Source organism: Kogia breviceps, chromosome 7 (assembly GCF_026419965.1).
Source record: "Kogia breviceps isolate mKogBre1 chromosome 7, mKogBre1 haplotype 1, whole genome shotgun sequence".
Taxonomy (NCBI): domain Eukaryota; kingdom Metazoa; phylum Chordata; class Mammalia; order Artiodactyla; family Physeteridae; genus Kogia; species Kogia breviceps.
In genome coordinates this window covers 36,850,710-36,863,556 of record NC_081316.1, presented here as the reverse complement: position 1 = coordinate 36,863,556, position 12,847 = coordinate 36,850,710, and the positions used below count along the sequence as shown (strand labels likewise).

General features: G+C 45.9%; 1 protein-coding gene across 11 annotated transcripts in view; it reads left to right on the top strand.

Annotated features, from left to right (window-relative positions):
* NAV2 (neuron navigator 2) overlaps nucleotides 1-12,847 on the top strand; it is a 764,629-nt gene that overhangs the window by 495,715 nt on the left and 256,067 nt on the right. The window lies entirely within an intron of this gene.

Genomic DNA, 12,847 nt, shown 5'->3' with positions numbered 1-12,847 from the left:
CTGTTCTTGTTGCATGTCCTGCACATAATCTTTGAATGAAAATTCATGATCACTGTTGAGTTCAGGGAGCATTGAATTGTGACACAATCTGAGTGCTTAGCTTTTCCCTTAGAAATGCTTTTCAAATATGAATATTTCCACAAAGATTGTATATTATCAGACTCTGTTAAGATGACGCTAATACCTGTTTAAAATATGAAGGTGGCAACTGAAGGACAACCTTTTCTCCTGGACGTTAATTTGCTTCCAGAAATCTAAAAAACAGGCATAATTTGTTTTCTAACCTCACCCTCCTGCCTTTGAGTAGACACAATTGGATAGCCTCATTCTAGAATACACTGAAGTGATTGGCCTTCCTTGGGTTTACTGTTTAATTTTCTGAATTGTTTGTTATTCCAGTGAGTGGACAGATAGCCTTTTCATCAACTTTTTATCTAGACACACAAAGTTTCTTATTATAAAGAGGAGCGAGTGTGCCTGGCTGGGGGCAGGGGATGTCATTTCTGTTAAATTCTGAAACAAGTTTCTCTTTTTTTGTTGTTCCACTGGAGATTTTGTTTCTTTTTGTTTGATCCAGAGAGCAGCCAGTCCTCACATAGGAAAGTCCCCATGCAGACATCTCATGGCTGCTTTGACTTTTGGAAGAGCTTGGCTGCTATTTTTGCCAGAGCTACTACAGCTGTCTGGTGTATTAATAATTGAGAAAATTTGGAAGATAGAAGACTTAATTTTAGTGCAAGCATTTTACACATGCAATCATAGCTTCTCATGAAAGAGATGTAGTATTTCCGCCTGGGATAGAGATGGATGCGTTTGTCCCAGCCCCTTATAATGCATATGTACAACTGACAGTTTAAGGTAGTGAACCTTTTATTCTGTTTGGTGCATTTGTATTTTCTGTACCTTCTGTTGGAGTTGTTTGCTGTTAAAGTCCACTTTCAAGCTTACAAAATAATACCGTCACCTCAGATTCTTCTGTGCCAATTTAGTTTATGTAAATATGTTATGTATAATGCTACATAGCACTAACGCAATTTTGTGGTTTCTCTATAACTCTTTTAGTTATGGAAGTATTGGGTTTTTCTTCATGGACTGTGTTTTTTTTCTTTCTTTTTTTTTTTTTTTTTAAGAACACAGGAATATAAAATCCTAAAATTATCTGTGGTAATTAGTTCCAGCTCAGGGGTGGGGCGTGGGCAGACAAGGTCTGGTGGTAAAAGTGGCAGAGAATAATTCAGCAGACAGGATGTGAGTCCAGGAAAATGTCAAAACCTCCACCACAGTCATTCCATTCTGTAGGAAATGAGAAAGGCAATGATAAGGAACTCGGGGCCATTGTCCTTTCACCTACATCACAAAGCAATGACAAATCCATAACGCAGAACTCACCTAGGGCACACAGGAAGTGCTGCTTACACACAAGCACAGGCGGCGTTCTGGCTGATAGGACACCTGTGTGTATGCGTGTGTGAGCACGTACAGAGTTAAAGCATCTCTACTCATGGGAAGTATCATTTGGGAAGATGGCATAGCAGATGAGCCACCATTTCTAGATTCCTAGAAGGTTAAACTCCCAATTAAGCTTTATTTAGGGCAGCCAATGATAAAGATTTGTTGTTGTTTGCTACATGTTGCCTGTTTGGAGGAGACCAGAAGGGAACAAGTACAGAGAGCATCATGTTGGCAAAAGGAAGATGAAACACAGCGAGAGAACTGGAGAGCGTACCTGCTGGGAGGGTAGCTGTGACCCCACTGAAAATCGTCAGTGTGGACTTACTGCGCTCACAGAGCATCTTCAGGGGCCTTAAATAACGGAGACAAAGGAAAACAATTTCGCTTCAGAGCAGGGGGGATGGGTGCTATTTCAGTTTTCAAGGGGCAAATTATTTCATTAGCTAATCGGTGGGTAGGCACGAGAGCTTTAGTTTTACGGATGGGGTGCCTCTTCCTCGTCTCGTACCCCCTCCCCCCCACTCCTGACCTACCAGGCTGCCCGGAGCTCTGCTCTCCAGCTCCTGAGCTCCAGGCTCTGCTTCCAGTTCTGCTCTCTTCCCAGAGGATGTAGAAGTGAAAGCAGACACCTGTGGCCTATGGACTAGAGAATTCCAGAGGCCCTGATGCACAAACATTATGGGCGGGCTTCCCTGGTGGCTCAGTGGTTGAGAATCTGCCTGCTACTGCAGGGGACACGGGTTCGAGCCCTGGTCTGGGAAGATCCCACATGCTGCGGAGCAGCTAGGCCCGTGAGCCACAACGACTGAGCCTGCACGTCTGGAGTCTGTGCTCCGCAACAGGAGAGGCCACGACAGTGAGAGGCCCGCGCACCGCGATGAAGAGTGGCCCCCGCTCGCCGCAACTAGAGAAAGCCCTCGTACAGAAACGAAGACCCAACACAGCCATAAATAAATAAATTAATAGATTATTAAAAAAAAAAACATTATGGGCATGGCACTATATACTTTTAGCCTGTCAGTCAGCACCCAGTCACAGAGTGCCAACTAATGCCAGGCACTGGACTAGACCAGGATAGTACCCCCCTGAACAAGATGGGGTCACTGCCCTCAGGGAGCTCAGTGATGAGTGGGCAGGAGACCAGAGAACGATTCGAACACTAGAACAGTGCAACTCCTCCCATAGACATCTGTGCATCTCACGGTGGGGACCATTCCACCCCAGGACAAGGGGAGGCTTAGGAATAACTTTTAGGGGTTGAGTCTCGAAAGGCAAGAGGGTTCACCACAGGGAATGATGAGTGGAAGACGATTCCCATTTCTGGAGATTCTGTTTACCTGAGGGTATCCTGGACCTTGCAGAGGAAGGTTTCGCAACATTTGTTCATGGATCCTATATCGTGTGCCATCACCTGTGTCTGGTGAGACTCTTCTGGCCTCTCCTCAGTGTCAACCCTTTGTCCTGTTGTATCCGAGGTGAGGGATAGGGCATGGAAGAGACCAGAGTGCGACAGACCCCAGAAGCATGGGACCTGGGCCAAGTCTTCTGTATTCATTGTCACTCCCCAGGTGGCAGCGCCTCAGGGAACAGCCCCATTGGACCCTGGAGTGAAGTTTTCTAAAGGAAAGTACCCATGGAGATCAACGCCTGTGGATGAAAGTTGAACCATGGGATGTGAGAAATGGTGGTTAATATTGTTAATATCAGCACTCACAGGCATACACGCAGTGCTTTAAGGCCTTTCACTCTCATGGGCGCACTCGACCCTCCCGACCCTGGCTGTAGGCAAGCGTATCAGGAGACACTGGTGCTGGCAGCTGTCCCCAGGGAGAAGCGGAGCCAGGACCTTCGGCATCTCCTGTCACCCCCTTGTGGCCCTCGTAAAACAGGACTGTGCCTGCAGCCGAAATGCAGAAGCACGGCAGTGGCTTCGCTTTCCGGAGCAAGCCTGGCCTCAGCTTCTGTTGAAGGAGTCCTTTGCTCTGTTTCAGTCTGACATAGATGCTTTGGGGGCCAAATCCTCAGAGATGGAGCTGTAGAAACAACATTCCCCCCCCCCTCCTCACCCCCCAAGTCCATCCGTTTGGCCCTTAAATAGGTTTGTGTATGTGCGTCAGAGCTGGTTAAAATGTTTCATCTGTTTAGCATTGCCACGGCAACGCATGGGGCATCTTTTTGGATTTCAAGTGGTGTGTTCAACAGGGTTACGTGTGTGTTTGGAAGGAGAAACATTGCTTGGGGCACAGCCAGTGGACTCTGAGGCTGCCACTGCCTTGCGCCTTGAACCCACTGTACTCCAAGATGCTGGCTCACTTTGGAGCCTAGGAAAGGAGCAGCAGGGGGTGGCCTTCTTTTTTCATCCTTATTATTTTAAGTGGTTTGGCTTTGCGTTGTTGATTAGAAGAGGTGCAAAGTTAGGAAGGCTGCCTGTCCTTTCAGGCCCTTTCAGTGGAAAGCCCTGGCCTGTTTTCTGCTCTGGCCGGGGGTCATCTGGGGCCTCCTAGTGCTGCCCACCTGCCTACCCACCTCCTCCTGGGCCCTCAGGGCATCCTGCCTTCTTCCCTTACCCTTCCAGACCCAGGGCCTGCCTGGGCTTGGGAACCAGACGGGCCGACTTCGGGTTCCTTCTCTGCTCTTCTGCAGCCTTGAGCTAATTATTTAACCTCTTGAAGGCTCTATTTCCTGTTCTATAACGTGGGATTGATAATAATACGAACCTCATCAAGTTTTTGTGAGGACTAATGAGGCAGTCAAAGTGATAACGACGGGTGACAGTAATGATGATGAAAATAAGCTGTAAAGCCAAACAGTGTTTGCCATGTGCCAGGTGCCGTTCTAAGTGCTTCACAAATAGCCTCTTAGTTCATCCTCCCCACAACACTTTGCAGTAGGTGACCTCATCACCCCCCTTCTCCATAGCACATGGTCAGCACTCAGTCAGCGGTGGTTTCTCCAATGATGATGATTTGTTTTATAGCCATTCAGGTACTGGGGGACGTGGAACCCTTGGGAAATCTGAGAAGAGCTACCGGCCCTCTCCTCCCCGGATCACACATGCCCCGGAATTTTGCATATGTTCTGAGCAGCTCACGGATCCCAAAGGCCTCTGGGGCTCCACAGACCCGCACATTCAATGCCCCTGCTGCTTATGGCACTGGTCTACTCATCACCCTGTCCTTTCAGAGGCCCCTGTGGAAAAAGCCAGCAGCTAGGTTCCCAAAACAAGAGGAATTTGCTCTTAGACACAGAAGGACAGGACACTGGTTTTCAAACTTCTGTTCCATGAGCAGAAGCCCCCCCCCCACTTTTTCCCAAATAAAATTGTATGTGGCACCCCACATGTGAAAGTGACAAAAACTGCATTAGTGCTTTACATAGGGTTAGGCAGCCCAGGGAGGGCCATCGTAGCATCTCCCTTTTGCCTGCCTCTTCCCTCCCCCTCCCCACTGTCACATTTGCCCCTGAAGCCCCCTTTCAGAAGGCCAGCCCCTGAAAATACACAGTGTGGTGAAGCCTAGGGACCCCCTACCCAGGCGTCAGGTTCTAGCTCTGGATAGATCCAGCCCATTCTCTGGTCCTCCTAAGTTTCCTGTAGGAAAAGACCATCAACTAGGTCGCCTTCACGTCTAACCTCTGGAGGTTACAAGGCATCAGGGCTAAGAGCATGGGCCCTGAAGGCCAGCTGCTTGTGACCCAGGGCAAGTTCCTTAGGCTCTCAGGGGACCAGTCTCTGTAACGGGGTTAGTAACAACACCTGCCTCCCAGGGTGGTTTTCAAGTGTGCATGAGACCATCTGTATGACATGCCCGCACGCTGCTGAGCACAGAGGAAGCACACAGTTGATGTTAGCTCTTAATAGGATGAGGTTTTTCAAGATACCTCAGTATTTTTAAAGAAATAGATGTTTCAAGACTGGCCAGCCTACCTTTGGATGAGGGGATTACCACCGTGGCCCTGGCTAATCAACTGTACTTCCTCCCCCGGGAAATGTGGGAAGTAACAGCCCTATGAATAGGTGCAATTATTGTTTGTATTTTGCACGTGGAGACTGAGCTTGCTTTTTTTTTTTTTTTCCTTCGGTACACGGGCCTCTTGCTGCTGTGGTCTCTCCCGTTGCGGAGCACAGGCTCCGGACGCGCAGACTCAGCGGCCATGGCTCACGGGCCCAGCTGCTCCGTGGCATGTGGGATCTTCCCGGACCGGGGCACAAACCCGTGCCCCCTGCATCGGCATGTGGTCTCTCAACCACTGCGCCACCAGGGAAGCCCAGAGACTGAGCTTTAAAAGGTTTTTTTTGCCTCAGACTACTTGCCTAGGAGGCAGAGCTGGAGCTTGAACCCAAGTCTGTCTATTTGGAGAGCCTGTGGTGGTCCCTTCTGTGACAGAGAAAGGGCATAATAGTCTCCACCTCACCAGTCCCTTATTTCTCACTCGTGAACACAGTAGAGCCAGCTAGCTGGGTTTAGCTGAGAGTTGGTGAGAAGGGAGGAGAGTGACTATTTCTGGAGATTGCCTGAGTTGACCTGTCGATGGGAACTCAAGAGCTGAAAAAGGGGCAAGTGGCCCCCAGTGAAAGGCAGCCTCTTGAGAAGCCCAGGAAGAGCCCTGGCGCCAGGTACCTCCGACTGCGTTCTGCACAGAGCTCCCTGGGCCAGGAGAAGGCTGTCTGTAACAAGATCAGGTTTCCAGTCCCAGTGACCTTGAGCCCTCCCAACAGCTGCCAGAAAGCCGGCCACATGCCTGGGGAGTGTCTGAGATCCTTGGGCAGCTGAGTTGCCTCTTCCCTGGGCCCTTGGACCTATTTTTACATGGCCCTAAGGGTACACACATTACAAAACCAAGAAAGAATGAAGGAACGTCCATGGGCCCCTTAGAATTTAAAACAAAGTAGAGAGTCCAGGGCCAACATGGGCAGGAAGCATCCACTGCTTCCCATTCAGGGGGCACCTCCAGCATCACTGCATGTATTGTGGCTGACATTCTCTTTCAAAGATGGCGGCCATCTCCACGCCTGTCTCTTACCTCTTTGGTCACCTCTCTGTTCAAAACCATCATTGGCTCCCCATTTACCTCTCCATACTCTTGGGCACACAGTAGAAGGGCCTTCACAATCTAGTTACCACCATCTCCTGCCACTTGGCCACTCAAACTCTATACCCCAGGCATACTGGAACTTGGGGTGCCCCAAGGAGGCCTCGTACTTTCATGCCTTATACTTCGATGCAAGCTGTCCAGTCTGCCAGGAAGACCTGACGATTGTCCCACCTGGGCAATGTAACCTTGAATATTCAGGTTCACTGTTAACTCAAGTAACTGAGATAATTAGGTGCCTTTTGTCCCTTGTGTTCCCAGGTGTGAAAGCATGTCTCATAACCTGCTCTTTGTGGTTGTCTGTTCAATTGTCTTCTTGAAGGAGATGCTATATCTTTCACCTGAGGATCTAAGCACCTATCACTTAGATGACTAGCATATAGTAGGTGGTTAATAAATGTTGGGTGGATGGACGGACAGATGGAAAGACCAATGAGGGAGCTGGCCTGGATGTGTCCATGGGGCTAGAGGATTATAACATACTGTTATTCTCACATCATTATCTACCGTTGAGCAGTGATTTGAGCGCTGGGTGTTCACTTGGAAGTTCTTTATGGGATTTAAGAAATGGATATTTAGCACTATTCTAGAAGTGTCTTTCCTTCTCTTAATTCTTTTCTTCCTTGGTTTATCCAGAGGATCCAAATAGAACATGGCAGCTAATTTTTCATTTACTGAGTTCTTTTATGTTGCTTGAGGTAAGCATTTTTAGACATCTTTACAATTACCAGAGATGATTAACATTGATAACAAAAATGAAGATAATTACTGTTCTAAGTGATTTACATGTTTTAACTCACTTTATTCTCATAACAACCCTATGGAGTAAGAAATATATTTTGTTCATTCCATTAAAGGGCACGGAGAACTTGGACCCTGATGCCATTTTCTGTGCTCTGCCAGGGGGCCAATATGAGGCACATTGAAGAACATCTCGTTCTTTCCCCCTCATGCTGTAGAGCCTAGGGTTATTGCCTTTGTCCCTGATTCTGTCTGGGTTTTTAGATAATATTAATAGCAAATACATATACAGTACATTGGGGCAATGTTTTAGACATTTTATCTGCACTATAACTGGTTTTATCTTCATAAAACTCTATGGGAGCAGGTATCTTTATTATTTCCACTTCACAGGTGAGGAAACTGAGGCAGAGACAGGTTTAGTAAGTTTCCTCAGGTCGCACAGCTAGTAAGTGACAAACTGGGGTTTGAACCCTGGAAGCCTGGCTCGAGAGTCCATTCCCTTAACTGTTATGCTATCCTACATATAAGGAAATAGATGGAAGAAGATAAAATGACTGACGTGGAGGTGCTAATGCTGTCTCCTCATGTAGTTAAGGGCAGAGCTTTGGGAGGAGGCATTCCATCGTGGCAAGGAGATTTGGGATGAAAAAGAATAAGCATGGACTCTGGAATCAGGCAGACCTGGGTCTCACATACTGGGCAGGTGTGCTGGGCAAGTTACTGAAAATCCAAGTCTTTTTCCTTCTCTGTAAAAGGGAGATAATTGTGGAAGTTGCCCCCAGGGTTGCCAGGGATGAATGAGAGACGGTATTAAAAGCACCTGGCTCACGAAGAGAGCACATTAGACTGTCATTCCCTTCTCTGTTGACAAGTCACTTATTTCCTAACTATTAACTTGTGCATTCAAAAGGCTTTTCATATTCAAAAAGTAGGTACCAGTGTGGTAGGCTGAACAATGGACCCCCAAAGACATCTGACATTCTAATCCTCAGAACCTGTGAATATGTTCTCTTAAATGACAAAGGGGACTTTGCAGAGATGATTAAGTTAGGGATTTTGAGACAGGAAGGTTATCCTGGATTATCTGGGCAGGCCCAATGGGATCACAAGGATCCTTCTAAGAGGGAGGCAGGAAGGTGAGAGAGAGGAGGTGTGACCATGGAACATGGAAGCAGGTCAGAGGAGAGAGCGGAAGAGAGGGAGGGGACACGGGGAGCGTGGGGGAAGGGGAGAGGGAGAGGATGAATGAGAGAGAATGAGCTTGGAAGATGCTACTTGGCTGGCTTTGAAGATGGGAGAATGGGCCATGAGCCAAGGAATGCAGGTGGCCTCCAGAGCTAGTAAAAAAGACAAGGGGACAGATTCTCTCCCCTAGAGCTTCCGGAGTAGAGGCAGCCCTGCAGACTCCTTGATTTAGCCCACTGAAATTGATTTTGGACTTCTTTTTTTGTTTGTTTAATTTTTATTGGAGCATAATTGGTCCACTCAGTTATACATATACATATATCCACTCTTTTTTAGGTTCTTTTCCCATAGAGGCCGTTACAGAGTATTGAGTAGAGTTCCCTGTGCTATACAGTAGGTCCTTATTAGATAATCTATTTTATATACAGTGGTGTGTGATTTTGGACTTCTGACCTCCCAGAATTTTTTTTTTTTTTTAACCTGTGCCCCCTGCAGTGGAAGCATGGAGTCTTAACCACTGGACAACCAGGAAAGTCATTTTTTTTTTTTTCCTCCCAGAATTTTAAGATAATAAATTTATGTCGTGTCAAGCTACTAAGTTTGTGGTCATTTGTTACAGCAGCAGTAGGAAACTAATACACCCCGGGATTCAAGCGAAGTAACTGACTGTATTAGCAAGCTGTTCGGGTTTATAGCAGAGGCTCATTTTGCCACTGTGTGTGCCTGTTAAGTTTCTGAGTTGACTGGAAGTTGCTTCCCTTGATAGAACACTTTGCAATGGAGTTTTGCACATCTGTACATTTACTGCAGGTCATTGCAAAGAAGTGTGCGGAGACAGAGGCCCACATTTAGTTTCTAGCACTGTGACCATATCATGGGCTGCCTCAGATACTGAGCTCAGATACTGGGAGTGGCAAGTGCCATTTTGTCTGTTATTTAGAAGTGGATACGCGGTATTCCTGATGTGAATGTACTCAGGAGTAAGTACTATGCTCCCTAACTAATGTGTGTTTGTCTTGTAATTAATACGACATTTAAGCACACTTTATGAGAGACTTATATTTCATATGCTAGGTAATCCCGTCAAAGCTTTGTAGTGCATATAGCGTGTTTTTTTTCTTTTAGTTCAATGAAAAGCTCCATATTTCCAGCACCTGGCCTAGTTCTAAGGTACATTGGAAATGCTCAGCTAATCTTTCTCAGATGAATGAGCCAAACAATAAATGGTCCAGCCGTCTGGGGGCTTCCCAGAGAGTGGGGCGATGGTACTCCTCAAGGTTTCATACGTGAAATACTAGGCACTTTAAAATGCTATCAAGAAACTTAAGTAATCCTAAACCAAGAAATTCCCAAATCCAATGTTTTATAAAAGTGTATGGAAGTGATACCATGATAACAGATTATTTTCATTCATAAGGGAAGGAGTGTTTGGAGGTTTGGCAAAACCTCTAGCCACTGGGCTCCAGCTTTAGTGAGTAGGAGAATCACCAGAAGGGCTTTTGTTCAAACGGTACTGGGCCCCACCCCCCGAGTTTCTGATGCAGGAAGTCTGGGAAGGAGCTGGAGGATTTGCGTTTGTAACAAGCTCTTCGGTGACGCTGATGGTCCTGGTTTCGCGAGCTTACTTTGCCAACCTTATCCTAGAGCCAAATAAAAAAAAAAAAACTTCTTTTGGGATATTGGCTGTGCAAATATGCATTTAAACATCTGTCAGTTTGCAAAGTTCTTTAAATTTTTAAAAATTAATCTCTCTAAAGGTTTATTTAATTTTAACTAATGTTTTAGGAATGCTATGTATTTTTGATTGAGATATAATTGACATATACCATCACATTCATATCAGGTGTACACACATAATGATTCGACATTTGTATATGTTGTGAAGTGATCACCACATAAGGTTTAACTAAATATTTTGAATGAACCAATCAGTTTACTTATTGGAAGGATGAGGACGCCTTAGATATCCTCTTGTCTGAGAACCGTGGTAAGTTCTAAGTTGATAGGATCTGAATTGTGTCTGCAGCTGTGGTCTTGGAGTTTGCAAGTGTCTTCTCTACCTCTTCCAGTTCACTTAAGCTCTGTGACCTTTGGTTTCCTCCATTGAAAACCCAGGTGATAATCCTTCAGCACATTGTCCTTAACTGCCTGCATCCCACCAGACATTAACTTCTTTGAGGGCGGGGTCTCATCTCTTTCTCTGCCCATGCCACCTGACATCTGGTGGATGCTCAGCGAGTATTAACTGAAGAAATCCCCATTACACCTACTTTGAAACTGAGGCATTTTGAGTGGCAACATGTGGTGCCCCGTAAGGTTAAAGAGCTTAGCAAGTATGTGGATGGGTGGGGAGAGAATAGCTTCAGATCTTGAGCTGAAAGAGAAATTGGATGGTGATTTATAACCATGTAGATTGTGGTTTATATAAAAGCCATCTGGCTTCATGCTTGGATCCATCTCCCTGCATGTGTCTTCATGGGGTTCTTATGTTTCAGCCTAGCATCAAAGGGGTGTTTTGGTATGCATCTTTGTTTTTTAGTTTTTATTTTTTTCCCATGAACTAGAACTTAGCAAGGAATTCCTGTTGGCACTTTGGTAAGGCATAGTTAGCCTGTGGTGTCTGCGTGTTGGAAACTGGTCAATAGGTGAATGCCAGTGTGCTCACTTAAGCAAAGAGAAGAGAACAGTGGCCAACAAGCTGAGTTCAGGTCCCCAAAGACCTTTTAAAACAAAAACTAAACAGCTGGCAACCATTCGATGAAAATCAATATACTTCACAAACAATGATCTTCCAGCTTTTTTTAGGAAAAAAAAATGGCAGTACTGGATTGGCACTCCACAGGCAACAATTGGCTAAAACTGGATAGCAGCTGTCCTCTTTAGGTAGGTGTAGACTGCGTTAGTCATACTCCTCACCATTCCCTATTGTCTTATACCCAGCCTCTTTTACTTAGTTTTTGCCTGCCTACCCCCTGCACACATTTGAGGTTTTTGACCCCCAAACCATTGTATTCTTATAAGTATCATGAACTTCCTCAGGAATCCTAAACACTGGCATATGTTAGTTTGAAAAATCCCTGTTATGGGAGCATTTCGACATCAAAATAATGCCTGTAATGTTTATATTGGTTTAAATAATTCCTGCCCTAGAAGATTTCAAACACTATAAAATAACATAAATATCTTCCACAAAACATGTCCAGAAGGATGTGGGAGAAGTCACCCCTTCCTCTGTGAAGTGCCCTTTATCTTTCTGATGTAATGATTGGGTTTAGTTTAGATGGATTGATTACTTGCCTTGTCTTACTACTGGAGGGCCGAGGAAATGACAAAACGGGGTGGTCATTTTTCTCCTCCTCAGCAATAGTGAAGCTGTTGCTGCTCGGTTGTTAATGCCCCATGTTTGTGTAGACTTCAGAGCTTACAAAACACTTCCCAGTAAGTGTTCCAATTGCAACTGTGCCATTTAAAACCGTGATTTTAGGAAGGCACTTTAACACTCTATGCCTCCATTTCCCCATCGGGAGAGTGATGATAATACCTACCTTATTGGGGCTTCCCTGGTGGCGCAGTAGTTAAGAATCCACCTGCCAATGCAGGGGACACCGGTTCAAGCCCTGGTCCGGGTGGCTCCCACATGCTGCGGAGCAACTAAGCCCGTGTGCCACAACTACGGAGCCAGCGCTCTAGAGCACGTGTGCCACAACTACTGAAGCCTCTGTGTCTAAAGCCTGTACTATGCAACAAGAGAAGCCTGCACACCACAACGAAGAGTAGCCCCCGCTCACCGCAACTAGAGAAAGCCTGCGCGCAGCAACGAAGACCCAATGCAGCCAAAAATGTAAAAAAAAAAAAAAAAAAAAAAAAAACACCTAACTTATCTAACTGAAAGGTGAAAAATAATTGAAATAATAATGTGCGGAAAAGAATCTAGCCCAGTGTTTCATGTTTTCTAAGAGTGTAAATACTAGTTTCTTGGGAGGGATAAGAAAATGATAATTATCCCCATTTTACTGAAAGGAAAACTGAGGGTTGGGGAAATTAAGTACCTTGCTCAAAGAGAGCCAAGAAGCTCTGCGGAAACCTATGGTTCCGCAGACAACTCTGGTCCTGGGAAATCCGTGATTTCCATCTCCCCTTTTAAAATTTCCTCTTTGTGATGGTGCCATCACAATGCCAATGATGTCCCTGTGGCATGAGTTGGCTTTTCCTATGGAGCAGATTCCCACATTGGTGCGAACGTGGTAGCAGTCATGTAGAGTTGCATAGGGTGGCAGAACCTGACAAAAATCTCATCTTACACTTTCCCCTGAAGGAACAGGAAGGCAAGAGGAGAAGGGTAGGTGACCTGGGCTACCCTTCACTGTTGTGAAGG